Raw genomic sequence first — 17,084 nt, 5'->3', positions numbered from 1 at the left:
GAGGAGTGGCTACAGGCCGTCACTGGTGTCGTGCCCTCTGAGGCAACTGCAGAACGAGAGGAGGCATACAATTCTCTCCCCACATGTGGCTTCAGGCCATCACAGGTTCTGCAGGGGGGGTTTAGCAGCACTTGGAGTGGCTACAGGCCAACTCCTTTTGGGGGGACATGGCTACAGGCCATTGCCTTTTTTGTGTGAAGCTACTGGCTGTCACAAGGGAGCGGCTACAGGCCGTTGCCTATTTTGTGTGCGGCTACCGGCCATCACAAGGGTACAGTTACAGGCCGTTGCCTTATTATTGGAGCTGCTACAGGCCGTCTCATTGTTGTTAGAGCAGCTACAGGCCATCTCTTGATTTGCGCGGCTACCTGTCGTCGCTGTGGTGCTGCTTAGAGCTGTATTTTCAGCTCCACCCCGATCCTGGCAAGGGCTAGCTTAGCCGAAAGGTAGTGCACTTAGACTGGGGTGGTCGCACCGGGCGCACTCCGAGGGATAGGGGTGCGTGGTCCAGTGGGATTTAGTCCGTATTGTACAGATGTTGCACGTGCACATATACCCCTCCGTAGTCTCCTCCTGGGGGTGTTGTGGTGTCCTCAGTTGCTATGGCCAGTATTTCACCACCGTCTCTGGGGAAAAAGTAACGTCCCCGTGGCTGGAGGTAAGTAGGTCTTGGTGGTGTTGGTGTTATGGGCAGTGTTAGGTGTTGCAGGAGGATGTTCCATTGGGTCATTGCCAGGTTTTTGTCGATGTGAGGGGTGCAGGTGAGGAAGAGGGTGGAGGGCTCAGAGGCTGTGTGGAGGAGCTGGAGGAGACGACGAGGTCCGCGGATATGGTGTTTCCTGCTGAGGGTTGGTGCCCAGGTGGTGCACCATATTCTCATGGCTGTAGTTGGACGCTCTCCTGAGGTTCTCAGCTGAATGCTGGTGACTGTGGAGGTGGTGTATCTGATGGGAGGGCGTGAGAGGCGGCCAGAGTGAGTGATGGGGGGTTTTCAAGGTGGGCATGGGTGGCAAGGTAGGAGTGCGGCCTCACGGTGCTGTGGCTGTGTGGGGCGTTGGGATGGGGTGGGTGGTGTTGGGTGGTGGTGTTTGAGGTGTGGGCATGGTGGTGATGGGGGAACATGGGGCAATGGCGGGGGGAGTGGATGTCGGGGTGGAGGCAGCAAGGGGTGGTGTGCAGGGGTGTGAGGGTGCTTTGGTGCTGGATGTGGGTGGTGGTGGTGAAGTGGTGGGTGAGATGGTGTGAGGTGTGCGGAGTGAAGGAGCTGGGGGTGAGGTGGTAGGGGGCTGGCTGGGGGGACGAATTTGCAGCGGTGAGGAGGAGGTGGGGGACTGGCTGGGGGAATAAATCTGTGGTGGTGGTGAGGCGGCGGGTGTGGTGGTGTGAGGTGTGGGTGGTGAGGGGGAAGTCTAGGTGTGTGGATGGGTGTCAGTTGTGGGTGGTTTTGGCGTGCTCGGGTGGCATGGCGGTGGGGGGGTGGCAGGTGAGGTGGTGTGAGGTGTGGGGGTTGAGAGAGGTGATGATGAGGGAGTGGGGGGTTGGCTGGGGGAAGGGAGTTGTGGTGGCAGTGAGACGGGAGGTGAGGTGGTGTGAGGTGTGGACAATGAAGGAGGCGGTGGTGAGGGGGAAGTACGGCCTTGTGGTGTTGTCCTGATGTTTGGTGATGGGGTGCCATAGATGGCGACAGGGGGCTGTGCTCGTGGTGTGGGGTTGGCAGTGGGCATGGGGCAAGGGGATGGTGTGGGTATGGGGGTGGTGGCAGGTGGTGCGCAGTGCTGGAAACGTGGTGGAGTGGTTGGGGGTGGATTTGGGGCCCCCAGGTCGGGTGGTTGTATTGGCGGCGGTGGTGGAGTGGCGGGAGCTGAACTGCAGGGCGTGGTGGGTGGTGTGTGGCGTCAGAGATGCAGTGCAGTGGCCATGGTTGGGTGGGGAATCTCTTGGTTGTGTGGCTGGTCCTGCAGTGGTGATGTGGTGGCGGGCGGGGCGGTGAGACGTCCGGTGAGGTTACTGGGGATGAGTTGGGGGTCCGTAGGGATGGTGAGGTTGAGGGTGGGGTAGGGAAGGTGACCAAGGAAAGGGAAGTGGGTGAGAGTGAGGAGAAGGGTGTGATAGAGCAGGTGTTTGAGTTAGGCCTAGTTGTGTTGGCGGGGAAGGTGAGTGGTGATGAAGTGTGCTGGGTGTGAGAATGGGTGTGGCGTGGCCGGGAGGGGGCGTGTGAGGTGAGTGGTGAGGGGTGACATTGGTTGTAATATTTTCCCCACAGCCTGCTTGGGAACAGGCAAACAAGAGAGCCTGTCGGGGAAAAAAGCAGAAAAAGAGCCCTCCAATTGAGAGCATAGCTGGGCCAACACCGGCAGGCAGGGCAAGGCAGCAGAGGTAGGGAAGGGCCGTGAGAGGGGCAGGCAAGCACAGCTGATGATCGTGGAGGGCAGAGCGGGACGTGTAGAGGTGGACGGAGGCGCGGCGCCGAGTGGAAGGCGCCAACGAAGAACTGCAGGTGGAAAAACGCATCGCCGCTGCCCTCAACCCCCTTGCCCTTGGTGGAATTGGGCCATGAGACTCTCCCAGCCCCACAGCAAATGGAGACCAAGGAGAGAGGCCTGGGCACGGTCGCAGGGAGGGCAGGCCCTGGTCCAGGTGGGCGGAGGGCGAAAAGGACGTCTCGACCTCCAAACGACAGGCCCTAGGCCATAGCCCTCTGGGTGGAAAGGACAGGCCAACCCTCCTCGGTGATGCTATCGGGGCTGGTCCAGCCACAGACTGGGATGGAGGTGTCGACGGGACAGGAGGTTGGCTTAGAGTGAGGGGTGGCAGGTGGGAGGTGGTACACAGGAGGAGATGGTTTTAGAAAGTAGGTTAGGGGAGGATAAGGTATGGGTGCTGGGGGGCATGTTAAGGGGGAGGCAGCCTTTGTGTTGAGTGAGGACAGGACGGGAGGAGGCGATGGTAGCGGAGAAAGTGGTGTGTGGGGGAGTGGGAAGGTTAGGAGTAGGGGAGTTGGGAAGGTTAGGAATAGGGGAAGGTAAGACAGAAGATATAGTTGTAGAGTGGGGGACAATGTTATTGTGAGATGGCACCCGTCAGTATGGGGGGGTGTGGGGCACCTGTGCCGAGCTCTGCGCCTTTTTCGTCGAGCTCTGTTTCCCTCCTCGGCATCATCATCGCATGGTGGGGAGGCTTGTAGGCGCCCTTGGATCATTTTCCCACACCAGGCAGCTTTTAGCTGCTCGCGGATGCCATGGATAGGGCATCCGTGGCTGCAAACAGCAAATTCCCACAGGTTAATAGCGATGATATTCGTGGGGAATTGATTAATTGCGCCAATGTGTTGAGGAGTGGAGAGGATGGCTAGAAGGCGTCTCATTACTTGGATATCTTTATCCAGGTCTTCCGTTGGGTCATGTATTATAAAATGTTCTTTGATGAAACTGGGGGGGGGATCATGAGGAGTGTCTTAAACATAAGCTGTTCCCGGGTTTCCGCATCTGCTTCCAGGTACGCGGCGGTGACGAGCTGCCTAGCCTGGATATGAGTGTCATCCAGGCTTCCATCGTAAGTTAAACTATCCAGTTATGGCAATGCCACTACCCTTCCCAGCGAGGGTGTGATGGCTTGAATTACTAACTTTGTGAAGTTCGCCCATGTTAGCTCAGGGACAACTTTGGGTGCAATGTTGGCCACTGCCTTGCCCAGGAGTGGTAACGTGATAGCTATTTTCTGCCTATTGTCTTCAAAACCAACATCCAGCAGCGGCATAACTATTGATTGATATGTGTGGATGTCATACTGTTCTGGGAGGCGTGGCTCAATCAGTAGAGAGGTGGCCTGCCGTTTTAACGGACCTAGGTTGAAATCCCCGCTGGAGCAGGGAACAGTTTAAGGATTTGAATTTCATTAAATCAGGCTTTACTGATCTACCAGAAGACCCGCCGACGTGTCAAAAAAATACCCCGTTAATACCAATACACCAGTCCTGTATGAAACAGCCCTAGCATGTATGCAATATGGACGGTGGGTGTTAACGCCGAAGTGGTGACATGTAGAGGTGTATGGTATGTAGGAGGACTGCTGGGCCTTGAGAGCAGGCTGTGAAAAAAAAAAAATTGTATGTGCGGCTTTTGTTGCTATTTTGCCTATTTCCGTGTTTGCTCCTCTCTGTGTATGCCCGAGTCAAGAACCACCGCTATCCACCAGTGTTATGCTGGCATTTTTAGGCCGGCTTCCCACCCTAAGAATGCCCAGAGTATAGATGGATTCCCATTCTAGACCACAGCTTAGACACAGTATGAAAGGAACAGGGTATAAAAACACGGGGCAACAATCTTACACGTATATTAGCAAATTCTTTGCTACAGAATGGGAAGATAATTCACATGATATGCTATACAAGGTTAATACACAGGCTGGGAGATGGGTTTCGTGTATCACGCAGGATACAAGATAGACAGTGGGCTCAGACTGGGTAAATAGGTAATACACAGTTTCACAGTCCTTGTATGTGAGGCTCGTTTCACAGTGAGAGGGTAAAACAGGTTTTACTGTGCACAGGATAGTTCAAGAGTCCTTATTCTGACACCGACTCTGTTTCTATGAGTGCAGACATATATATATATATATATATATATATATATATATATATATATATATATATATATATATTGTCACTGGATTTTACCTCTAGGTTTACACGAGGTGGATTTGCACTGTCACAAGAGTTACTATTATGACACAGAGTTTTGCCTCACGATTTGCACAAGGTGGAATTTAAGAGTTATTATTATGACACTGAGTTTTGCCCCTCAGTTTGCACAAGGTGGGTATGCACTGCCACAAGCGTATTTATCACTGGCACTGGAATTCACTGCTTATCTGCACTGCACAGCCTTTGCCTCTCACTTTCTGTCTGTGGGGATTATGTATCACAATCACTGGTCGGGGAAAAGGGAAGGGGGAGGGCCTGGGGACTCACAGTTATCGGCCTGGCATAGGTGGAGTCTCTTCAGGAGTCCCTTCGTCCTGCAGCCATGGGACAATCGCAGGGGCATCATCTCTCATCGAGGGCTATAGTTGGGCGTGGTGAAGGGCCCCTCACTGTCCGGCCTGGGGGCTGGGGTCTGGCCCTCAGGGCTGGGGCTAAATAGGTTCTGGAGGCGCTCCCACAGGCACCTGGTGGGGGAAGGGCGTCGCCTTCATCGGGGAGGGGAGAGGTCTCGCCCCGGGGTCCTGGAGGCACCCTCGAGGGTCCGTCAGTCGTGGTCTCCTTCCTGCTGCGCCGCTGTCAGAGTGGGGCTGCGGCGTTGCTCCCAACAGGAGTCCATCAGGTGAGGGTCCTCCTCGGGAGACAACTGGATGGAGAACAACCCCGGGAATAACACCTGGCCTCTCCACCAGACTTTGGGGTGGAAGTCCTCCTCCTGGAGGTTGCCTCGGTTCTGGTGGACAGAGATACAACCTGCACCCCCGCCGGCAGGCAGGGCTGATTGCAGGTCGCCCTCACATTGCGAAGTCACAGGGGGCGAGGGACTTTGGTGACGTCCCTCCCTGGCACGGCTACCAGCCGTTGCCGAGGTCCCTTGGGCAACAGACAGAGGGCAGCTACAGGCCGTCCCTTCCCTGTTGGTATGGCTACCAGCCATCACCGGGGCCCGACTTCCTGACAGGACTGCAGACGAAGCATGGCTACAGGCCATCTCTTGACTGTTGGGCGTGGCTACAGGCCATTTCCGAAGTCCTGTATGGAGGGAGACGTGTAGGCGAAGGGTGGCTACAGGCCGTCTTCTGCCTACTGGCGCGGCTACAGGCCATCACCAGTGTCATGCCCTCCGAGGTAAATGCAGAAGGAGAGGGGGAGTACTGTTCTCTCCCCACATGCAGCTTCAGGCCATCAAGGGTTCTGAAGGGGGGGTTCAGCAGCACCTGGAGTGGCTACAGGCTGTCTCCTATTTTGGGGCATGGCTACAGGCTGTTGCACTTTTTGTGTGCGGCTACTGGCTGCCACAAGGGCGTGGCTACAGACCGTCGCCTTATTACTGTTGTGGCTACAGGCCGTCTCTTTGTTGTTCAAGTGGCAATAGGCCATCTCTTGATTTGCACGGCTACCGGCCATTACTGGGGAGCAGCTTGGACCTGTATTTTCAGCTCCACCCTGATCCTGGCGAAGGCTACCTCGGCCAAAAGGTAAAGCACTCGGACTGGGGTGGTCGCGTTGGGCACACTCTGAGGAATAGAGGAGCGCTGCCCAGTGGGACTTATGTCCGCACTGTGTGGACTTTGCACGTGCGCCATATACCCCTCTAGTCTCCTCCTGGGAGTGTAGTGGTGTCCTCAGTTGCTATGGCCGGTATTTCAAGATATATGTATATATATATATATATATATATATATATATATATATGTATATATATATATATATATATATATATATATATAGATAGATAGATGGATAATTATAGATAGATAGATTGATAGACATATATATATAGATACAGTTATCTGTCCATCTATCTATATGTCTGTCCACTTATCTATCTATCTATCTATATCTCAATCTATCTATATAGATAGATAGGTAGATTGACTGATAGATAGATAGATAGATAGATGGACAGACATATAGATAGACAGATATAGATATACACAGATACAGATATAGATATATAGATAGATAGATACAGATATATACATAGATAGATATAGATGTATGTGGATATAGATATACAGTATATAGATATAGATATATATGGATATAGAAAGACAGTATATAGATATAGATATATATGGATACAGATAGATAAAGGTATAGATATAGATATACTGATATAGATATAAAGATACAGATATACTGATATAGATATATAGATACAGATATATATATCTATATCTATATCTAACTATCTATATCTATAAATATCTCTCTACCTATCTATCTATCTATATAGCTATATCTATCTATCTATCTATCTACAGATATAGATATACCGGTATAGATAGATAGATAGATTTGTATATCTACAGTATATAGATATATCTATCTATCTATACTGTATATCTATATGTCTATATCTACTGCATATATATCTATCTATACTGTACATCTATATATCTATATCTACTGCATATCTATAACTATCTATATCTATCTATCTATATATATCTCTATCTATCTATCTATATCTAGCTAGGTATATATATATATATATATATATATATATATATATATGTATATATATATATATATATATATATATATATATATATATATATATATATATATATATATATATATTTTATGTGTCCGACTCTGAGCATAGGCTTCACAGCCTGCTATCAAGGCCCAGTAGTCCTCCTACATACAATACACCTCTACATGTCACCACTTCGGCGCTAAAACCCACCGTCCATATTGAATACATGCTAGGGCTGTCTCATACAGGACTGGTGTATTGGTATTAGCGGGGGTATTTTTACGACATGTCGGCGGGTCTTCTGGTAGATCAGTAAAGCCTGATTTTAATGAAATTCAAATCCTTAAACTGTTCCCTGCTCCAGCCGGGATTCGAACCTGGGTCCGTTAGGACTGCAGGCCACCTCTCTACCTCTTTATATATACACATGTATATATATATATATATATATATATATATATATATATATATATATATATATATATATATATATAAGAATGATTACTGAAATGCTTGGCTTTAACAGACATACGGTACTCCGGAATATTCCGGAGAATACCATAGTATCCCCGACAACGAGGCGAACCAGAAACAACGGAGTTCGCCCACGAGAATGCCGACACCCCCACTCGGACCCCACGGGATAGCCGCCACTAGCCACCAACATTCCGGGCAACAACGACGCATGTCAGCCCGGGCCGTGCGCCCCTGTGACATTCAACCACCACGCCGCCGCCACCGTAGGCGAAAGACACTACCTTCGCCTGGCGGAATCACCGAGTTAGCTAGGGGTGGAGTCAGAAACAATACTCCAGGCAGCGCCCCTCAGGTAGAGACGATCTATGGTCGCTCTGATAGTGAAAAGGTAGAGACGATCTATGGTCGCTCCCACAAAAACCCGGTAGAGACGATCTATGGTCGCTCCCATAAAACCCCGGTAGAGACGATCAATGGTCGCTCCCGTAACACCCAGGCAGAGACGATCAATGGTCGCTCCCTTGGGCCTCCGGTAGAGACGATCAATGGTCGCTCCCATAAAATCCGGGTAGAGACGATCAATGGTCGCTCCCCCAAAACCCAGGTAGAGACGATCAACGGTCGCTCCCCTAAAGCTCAGGTAGAGACGATCAATGGTCGCTCCCTCAGCCCTCCGGTCGAGACGATCAACGGTCGCTCCCCTAAAACTCGGGTAGAGACGATCAACGGTCGCTCCCCCAAAACCCAGGTAGAGACGATCCATGGTCGCTCCCTTGGCCCCCCGGTAGAGACGATCAATGGTCGCTCCCCTAAAAACCAGGTAGAGACGATCTATGGTCGCTCCCCCAAAATCCAGGCAGAGACGATCAATGGTCGCTCTCCCAAAGCTCAGGTAGAGACGATCGACGGTCGCTCCCTCAGCACGCCTGTAGAGACGATCAATGGTCGCTCCCAGGGCATAGTGAGGAGAGGGACGTCTCCACAACCGGAAGTTGAACTCCAGGGGTCTCGCTCCGGAATATCTCGGAGAGACCTCCCTGTTTCCCCCGGCCTCTGTTCCCTACGCGTGGCCTTTGAGCAGACCCACCTGTCGGGCCCCCGTGACAGCCGCTGCCGCAGTCCTCCCCTGACGGCGCCCCTGCTCGTGGGAGACCACAGTCTGTCGCCTCTTCCGGCCCGCCCTAGGACACCCGGGCGAGACCTCACCACGCCCCCGCGACGCCGGGACCTGACCCAGAGGTTCCTAGACCTCTTCGGCCCCAGTCCTAAGGGCCTTACGCCGGAGCCCAGTCCGGAAACCCCCGGACGCGAGAGGACGCCCCCGCGAGTCGCCCCGTGCCCTCTCGGCTCGCCCCGCCCTGACGACGCCCTCAGTCCGACCAGATCACCGATGACGTGTCCGTGTTTCTCTCCATGAGGAAATACGAGTGACCCTGTAACAATCGTGAAGTAGGTTAAGTGTGATTCCTTTTCTCTTAGAATAAGTATGGTGCAGTAATTTCATGTAATCTCCATTGGGGTAAACCAGGACATAATACCCCGTTAAAGGACGAGAATGTGGGTTGAGACCTCAAGTGAAGATACGTGCGAGTGTCATCCCGAAGTTTTTTAAGGACATATCTCTAGAGCCCGAAGAAAGACTAAATATTATTGGAGTGCTATTGGCTAAGCTCTGAGTAATATAGTGGAATAGTATTTACGAGTGTTCCGACTTTGTTACGCGCTGGGAAGCGAGAGTCTACATAACATATCGGGGAGATGTGTAATGCATAAGTTGTGCCGACAGAAACCTATTGTTACCAAAACAACAAGGACGGCGAGTAATAACGATATTCCCCTGCTCCGCACGCTATTCCTAAAAACCCTCTCCATTCCTCACTCCCGCTCTTAAAGTCAAAATAAGAACCAGAGTTAATTGTCAAAGAATCTTCGCCAACAGAAAACACCTAAACTCCCTTGCTAATATCGGGCATCCTTAAATATTACCATAACTTTCTCCTCGCCGTTTTAAGTCACTCTCCGTGTCTCCCCTACCTCCTCCTGGAGGATCACAACCCCCCCCCTCCCCTCACGCGCTCCGCGCGCACGGGTATTTACTGCACTCCTAGTACTAAGATTTGTTGTATTGTCATTAGTATCTAGAAAGCTAGTATCCTGCGAGATACACAATATTTTAGATAAGGTTTTTGTATTGCTCTATATTGTGATGTAATGTCTACTGAAGTGTCCTGTGTCTGACTGAAGTAATACACGTGTATGGTGTTGCCGAAGGTTTTTATGTCCTACCTCTCTTCATTGCACTAGCTCCGGTCTCGAAAGAGGACCCCGCTCCGCGTTGAGTCGAATTGGTACGAGAGATCCGAGCCTAATTCAACTCAGCATTACAATTACATTAGAGACTGACACACCTGAAGGGAAAATAATTGAGGCAAATTTATACATGCTACCCAAAACAAAAACTTAGGAAAGAAGCAGAGAGTACAATTCAGAGTTTAAGAAAATTTCTAAATGGAATGGAGATCTGAAAGAATTTTATTAACTGGATATTTCAGTACAAATAAAAATTGGAATACTGTAAGAAGCTATAGAAGCTGTTGGGATCAAAAGCTCCTAGGTCTTGCCCAAGAGTTTTTCCTGACACAACATGTAGAGGAAAACACCCTAAAAAGAGGACTACATGATCCATCATTTCTAAACCTTATATTTACCAGGCAAGATAATGATATCAACAACGTACCACCCTCCGTTTGGTAAAAGCGACCATCCAGTATTAAATTCCAACTTCAGGATTGCATATGATATAGTTAGCAGTAATAAAAGTTAAAAAAAAAAAAAAAGAGCCTAAACTGCAAAATGGGCACTTAAGGAAGTACTTCATAGAAAAAAATTGAGAAAATGAGCTTAGATGACAAGATATTAATGTTATATATAGAAAATTCTGTGAATTTTATGAAACAGGAGTCTAAAATTATAGGCTATCCCTTATCACAAAGAGACAGAAATTAAGATAAAAAAGTGGTATAACACAGAATGTACAAAATCAAAAGAGAAAAGAGACTTGCTGTGGAATAGATACAGAAGACACAATTCTGAGAGGGCTGCGGGCATATAACAACTATGAACAAGCAAGAAATGATTATACAAGGATAACGAAAGTAGCTCAAAGACAGTTTGAGGAAGACTATAAATAATTCAGTAATGATCAACCGAAGCTTTTCTACAGCTACATCCGAAGCAAAACCAAAGTTAAAGATAAAATACAGTCCATCATGGATAAAGGGATAACCTATACCCAAGAAAAAGATATTTCCAAAGCTCTTAACAAAAAATTTCCAATCAGTTTTCAAGAAGAAAGTAATTTTGAAAGGGATGATAGGGAAAATGCATGCCCACACATATTACTGTACCAGATATACGAAAAGCAGAACAAGATTGTGGCGTCTGGCAATGGATGGATGGGATGGGAGAACAAGAGGTACAGGAAGAGTAAATTAGACAAAGGAAAAGACAATGGTCCTGACGAAATTTCAGGTTGGGTGCTACATGCATGTGCAGAAGAGTTAAGCAGACCAATATAATTAATATTCAAGGAGTCCATAAGTCAAGGTAAACTACCTGAAGTTTGGATGGAAACAAACATTGTTCCCCTATTCAAGAAAGGAAATACATATAATGCACGCAACTACCGACCGCATCCCTGACCAGTGTTGTAAGCAAGGTACCAGAAATGCTGATAAGAAAAATTTGGGTAAACCATCATGAAAGATACAATATGATAACAGAAAGTACGGTTTTAGAAATGGAAAATCATGTGTTACAAATCTATTAGGCTACCATGATAGAGTTGCAGAAACACTACAGAAAAGGGAAGGATGGGTGGAGAGTATCTATTTAGATTTTAAGAAAGTATTTGACAGAGTACCACACCAAAGACTTTTATGGAACTGTACCATCAAGGAGGAATCCAAGGTAATCTGTACTGTTGGATGTAGGATTTTTTTCAGAAAAAGGGAAATGAGAACAGTACTAAGGGGAAATTACACATCATGGAGGGAAATGACTAACGGAGTTCCACAGGGCTCAGTGTTGGCACCAATTATGCTTTTAGTATATATAAGTGATACTGACAGGAATACTGGAACTGGAAGCTATCTACAGTAAGTATGTTTGCTTATGATGCAAAAATTCAAAGGAGAATTACAAACAGACTCTTGCAGAGAGCTACAAGAAGAATTAATAAGTTTCATGAATGGAGCAACAGATGGCAAATGGAATTCAATGTGGACAAATGCAATGTAATCAAGTTTGGTAAAAGTGGAAAAAGACCAGATTGGGATTATAAGCTAGGAAGTTCAGCTCTACACACATCAGAAAAAGGGAAGGACCTAGGAGAGACAATCAGTTAAGACTGTCACCAGTTGACCACATCAATAAGAAGGTACGAATCTTGCATACACTGCTTGCTAATGAGAATAGCATTCACATATATAAATGAAGACATGCTGAGAAATATAATAACATTTATAAGGTCAACGCTAGAATATGCATGTGGTCTGGAATACTCATCTACAAAACATTGATAAGATTGAAAAAATACAAAGGGCCACTACAAGATGGGTACCAAACTTAAAGGATCTAAACTATGAAGAAAGACTAAAAAAACTGAACCTACCAACATTACAACGAGAAGGAAAAGAGGAGACATGATTACCCCATATAAATACATCTCAGGGAAAGAGTCAATAAATATCAGTGAGTATATAACCTATGGGGAGGCATCACCAAGAGGACACTGCAAAGAACTGCATAAAAATAGAGGTAATAAAGACGTAAGGAAATTCATTTTCCCAAATAGGGCATGCACTACCGAATGAAGTAGTGTGTGCCAAAACTATTCATAAATGTAAGGATATGTTTGATAAAAATGGTTTAATACGCGGGACCGTACGAGCTCTACTTATTCCTGTAAAGATACAATTAGGCAACACACACACACACACACACACGGCATCGTCGGAGGTAGACGTCTGTTACCGGGGCTCCATACCAGCTCAACACGGCCAGAGGCATTACCTAAATAAGTATCTTTGAATGAGTCAAGCTCTGTACCAGGTTAGACTATATGATTTTTCATTATTAAAAGGAAAAGAAATAATAAGTTTAAATAAGACTGGTTCAAACAACAAAGAACCACGATGCGTTGAGTCAGCTGGGTTTGTTTATACTACAGCAACACGGGGAAAGCGTGCATACTTTGTAAGTACACACTCTGTTCATTTAGTATTACAAAATGGATCCATACTTCAGTAAAACAAATTTGGAAAAGAAAAGGGATAAAAGTAAAAAGCAAAATGATGATTTCTACCAAGAACTGGTTGAAGTGGAGACTCACAATAGACTGGTTGAACGTGTGCACAAACTAGAAATGGCTTTCAAAAATGAAATTGATGAAATAAAGAAGCAAATGCACTTGCAAAAGGAAGAGATAGAAAAACTGGGAAGGGAGGCCAATAAGAAAGACACAACCATCAGTGAACTAACAGTGGAATTGAATACGCTTAGGAAGAAAGTGAGTGAAATGGGAAGTACAGTACAGTAGTTAATCACGAGAGTGTTATGGAAGAGTTAAAAAATGACACAGAGACAATTAGACAAGCAAGCAGTCTTATGGACCAGAGCAGTGATATTGAGGAGAAGATAACACAGGTGAATGAAGCTGTGCAAAGCTACAAAAATGTAGAAATCACGTATGCTGAAATGGTGAAAGTAAAGAAAGACTTAGAAACAAGGGTGAAGGGAAAAAACATTAAAAAGGAAGTGAAAAGAATAATCCAAAACAATCCAAAGTTAGTCAGAGATTCAGTAGAAATAAATAACTCAATAGTAATCACTGGTATAGAAGAGGAAGAAATTAAAAACAAAATCACTAGAGACAAAAAGGAGATGGCAAATGTAATGAGCTTACTGAAAGAAGTATCAGAGGAAATCTGTAGTAAAGACATAGAGGAACACAAAAGGTTAGGGAAATACGAGAAAAGCAAGACAAGACCTCTAAAGGTGACTTTCCAAAGTGTAAACACTGTGGAAGAGATACTAAAAAATGCAAAGAATCTTATGGAAAAAGAGGAGTTCAAAAATGTATGGATAAAAAGATGTCTAACACAAGAGGAACTGGAATTACTGAAGGAGAAAAGGGAGGAAGCAAAAACAAAAAATGAGGGAAGATCAGAAGAGGAGAAGAAGAAATTTTTTTTACAAAGTAATAGGATTGCAGGTACGAAAGTGGTACACAAACAGGATGGAATAAAAAGGAGGAAGTTAGTAGAACCATGTCATGACAAGTATATAAACAAGATGATAAAGTTGATGTACTCAAATGTGGATGGAATGGTATCTAAATTACTAGAGATGAATGATTATGTCAGAGAAAATGAACCACAAATAATATGCCTAACAGACAAAATTAACACCAAGGATATCCAATGACATACTAAACTTAGAGGAATACAATATATGGAGAAGAGACGGAAATTTAAAAAAAGGAGGAGGAATTATAATATTAACTAAGAAAAATCTAAAAGTCAAGGAAATAAACCTAGATATACCATCACAAGTAGAACTGATTGCAGTAGAGATCGACACATCTGAAGGTAAAGTAATTGTAGCCAATTTGTATATGCCACCCAGATCAAACACATGGGAAAGAGACGAATATGAGGACCTGGCAGAGAGTACAATTCAGAGTATAAGATCCTTGCTACATAAAATGGAAGAGAAATCGGAAAGAATTATACTAACTGGGGATTTCAATACAAATATAAATTGGAATACTCTAGATATAAATAGCCAAGAAAGCTGTTGGGACCAAAAGCTCCTGGATCTCGTACAAGAGTTTTTCTTAACGCAACATGTGAGGGAAACCACTAGAAAAAGAGGACTTGATGTACCGGTACCTTCAGTGCTAGATCTAATATTTACTAGGCAAGAAAATGACATTGACAGTTTAATATATCACCCTCCACTCGGCAAAAGCGATCATGCAGTACTAAATTATAACTTCAGGATAGCATATGACATAGTAAACAGCAATGACAGTTACAAAAAGAGACTAAACTATAAAAAGGGAAATTATCAAGACCTAAAGAAGTATTTCTTAGAAGTTGATTGGGAAAATGAGCTTAGAGGACAAGATTTAAATGCTGTATATAAAAATTTTTGTGAATTTTATGAAATAGGAGTCCAGAAGTACATCCCACAGCACAAAGAAGCAGATAAGAAAATACAGAAATGGTTCAATACAGAATGTAAAAAATCAAAAGAAAGAAGAGATTTGTTGTGGAATAGATACAGAAGACACAATAGTGAAAGGGCGTATAATAATTACAAACAGGCAAGAAACGACTATACAAGAATAAGGAGGGAAGCCCAAAAACAGTTTGAGGAGGATATAATAAATAAAAGTAGTGATCAACCAAAGCTGTTTTACAGCTATATCAGAAGCAAAACCAAAGTAAAAGATATAATACAATCCATCACGGACGAGGGAGTCACTTATACACAAGAGAAAGATATTTGTGAAGCACTAAATAAGAATTTCCAATTAGTTTTTACAGAAGAAAAAAATTTTGAGAGGGAATATGTGGAACACGCATGTCCACACATACTACCAGATATACAAATAGCAGAAAAAGTAATACAGGAGGAGTTAAGTAGATTAGACAGAGAAAAAGCAAGTGGTCCTGATGAAATTTCATGTTGGGTGTTACGAGAATGTGCAAAGGAGTTAAGTAAACCATTATTTTTAATTTTCAAGAAATCCTTGAGTCAAGGGAAACTACCTGATATTTGGAAAAAAGCAAATATAGTCCCCTTATTCAAGAAAGGAAATAGACAAAATCCTCTCAACTACCGACCAGTATCACTGACCAGTGTTGTAAGCAAGATATTAGAAAAACTTATAAGAAAAGCTTGGGTAAATCATCTAGAAGAACACAGTATGATAACAGAAAGACAGTTTGGTTTCAGAAAAGGAAAATCATGTGTTACTAATCTGTTGAGCTACTATGACAGAGTAACAAACACAATACAGGAAAGGGAAGGATGGGTGGACAGTATCTATTTAGATTTCAAGAAAGCTTTTGACACAGTACCACACCAAAGACTTTTATGGAAACTGTACCATCAAGGAGGAATTCGAGGCAAACTGTTTTGTTCGATGCAAGACTTTCTCATAAAAAGAGAAATGAGGACAGTACTAAGAGGAAACTACTCATCATGGAAAGAAGTGACTAGTGGAGTACCACAGGGTTCGGTGCTGGCACCAATCATGTTTCTAGTGTACATAAATGATATAAACAGTAACACTGGAAATGAGAGCTATCTGAATATGTTTGCAGATGATGCAAAAATACAAAGGAGAATTACTAGCACAGACTCTTGTAGGGAGCTACAAGAAGAATTAAATAAACTTCATGAATGGAGTAGTACATGGCAAATGGAATTCAATGTGGACAAGTGTCATGTAATCAAGTTTGGTAAAACTGGGAAAAGACCTGATTGGGATTATAAGTTAGGAAATAAAACCCTATACACATCAGAAAGAGAGAAAGACCTAGGTGTGATTATCAATAACAGACTATCTCCGGCTGACCACATCAGCGAGAAGGTACGGAACATGTATACAGTACACTGCTTGCAAATATGAGAACAGCATTCACATACATAAATGAAGACATGCTAAGAAGGATAATAACATCATTCATTAGACCAACCCTGGAATATGCATCAATAGTCTGGAGTCCTCATCTCAAAAAGCATATAGACAAGATTGAAAAAGTTCAAAGGGCCGCTACAAGATGGATACCAAGCTTAAGGGACCTAAGCTACGAAGAAAGACTAAATAAACTGAATCTACCAACACTACAGGAGAGAAGGAAAAGAGGTGACATGATAATGCTATATAAGTGCATATCAGGAAAGGAGAAAATAGACATAAATGATTACTTAACATATGGAGAAGCATCAGCAAGAGGACACTGCATAAAACTGCATAAGAAGAGAGGTGATAAAGACGTAAGGAAATTCAGTTTCCCAAACAGAGCAATTGATCAATGGAATGCACTACCGAATGAAATAGTGTGTGCCAAAACAATTCACAAATTTAAGGATATGTACGATAAATATGGTCTAAGACACGGGACAATACGAGCTTGACTCATTCCTGTAAAGATACAATTAGGTAAGAAAAATAGCTAAGAACACACACAGGTAAGTAATATTCTAAAACTATCGCAGACCCCATACATAGACATAGTTCTAACAACCATCATTATCAAGTATTGATATGCGACTGACGAAGTTAGTAGTATGACCCCGAACTGTACGATATTACTACTTATATGGAAATTGTCAAACCGGTGTTGG

Source organism: Coenobita brevimanus, chromosome 93 (genome assembly GCF_032717465.1).
Source record: "Coenobita brevimanus isolate Jiangsu-jjx chromosome 93, ASM3271746v2, whole genome shotgun sequence".
Classification (NCBI taxonomy): Eukaryota; Metazoa; Arthropoda; class Malacostraca; order Decapoda; family Coenobitidae; genus Coenobita; species Coenobita brevimanus.
This window is presented reverse-complemented; position numbering follows the sequence as displayed.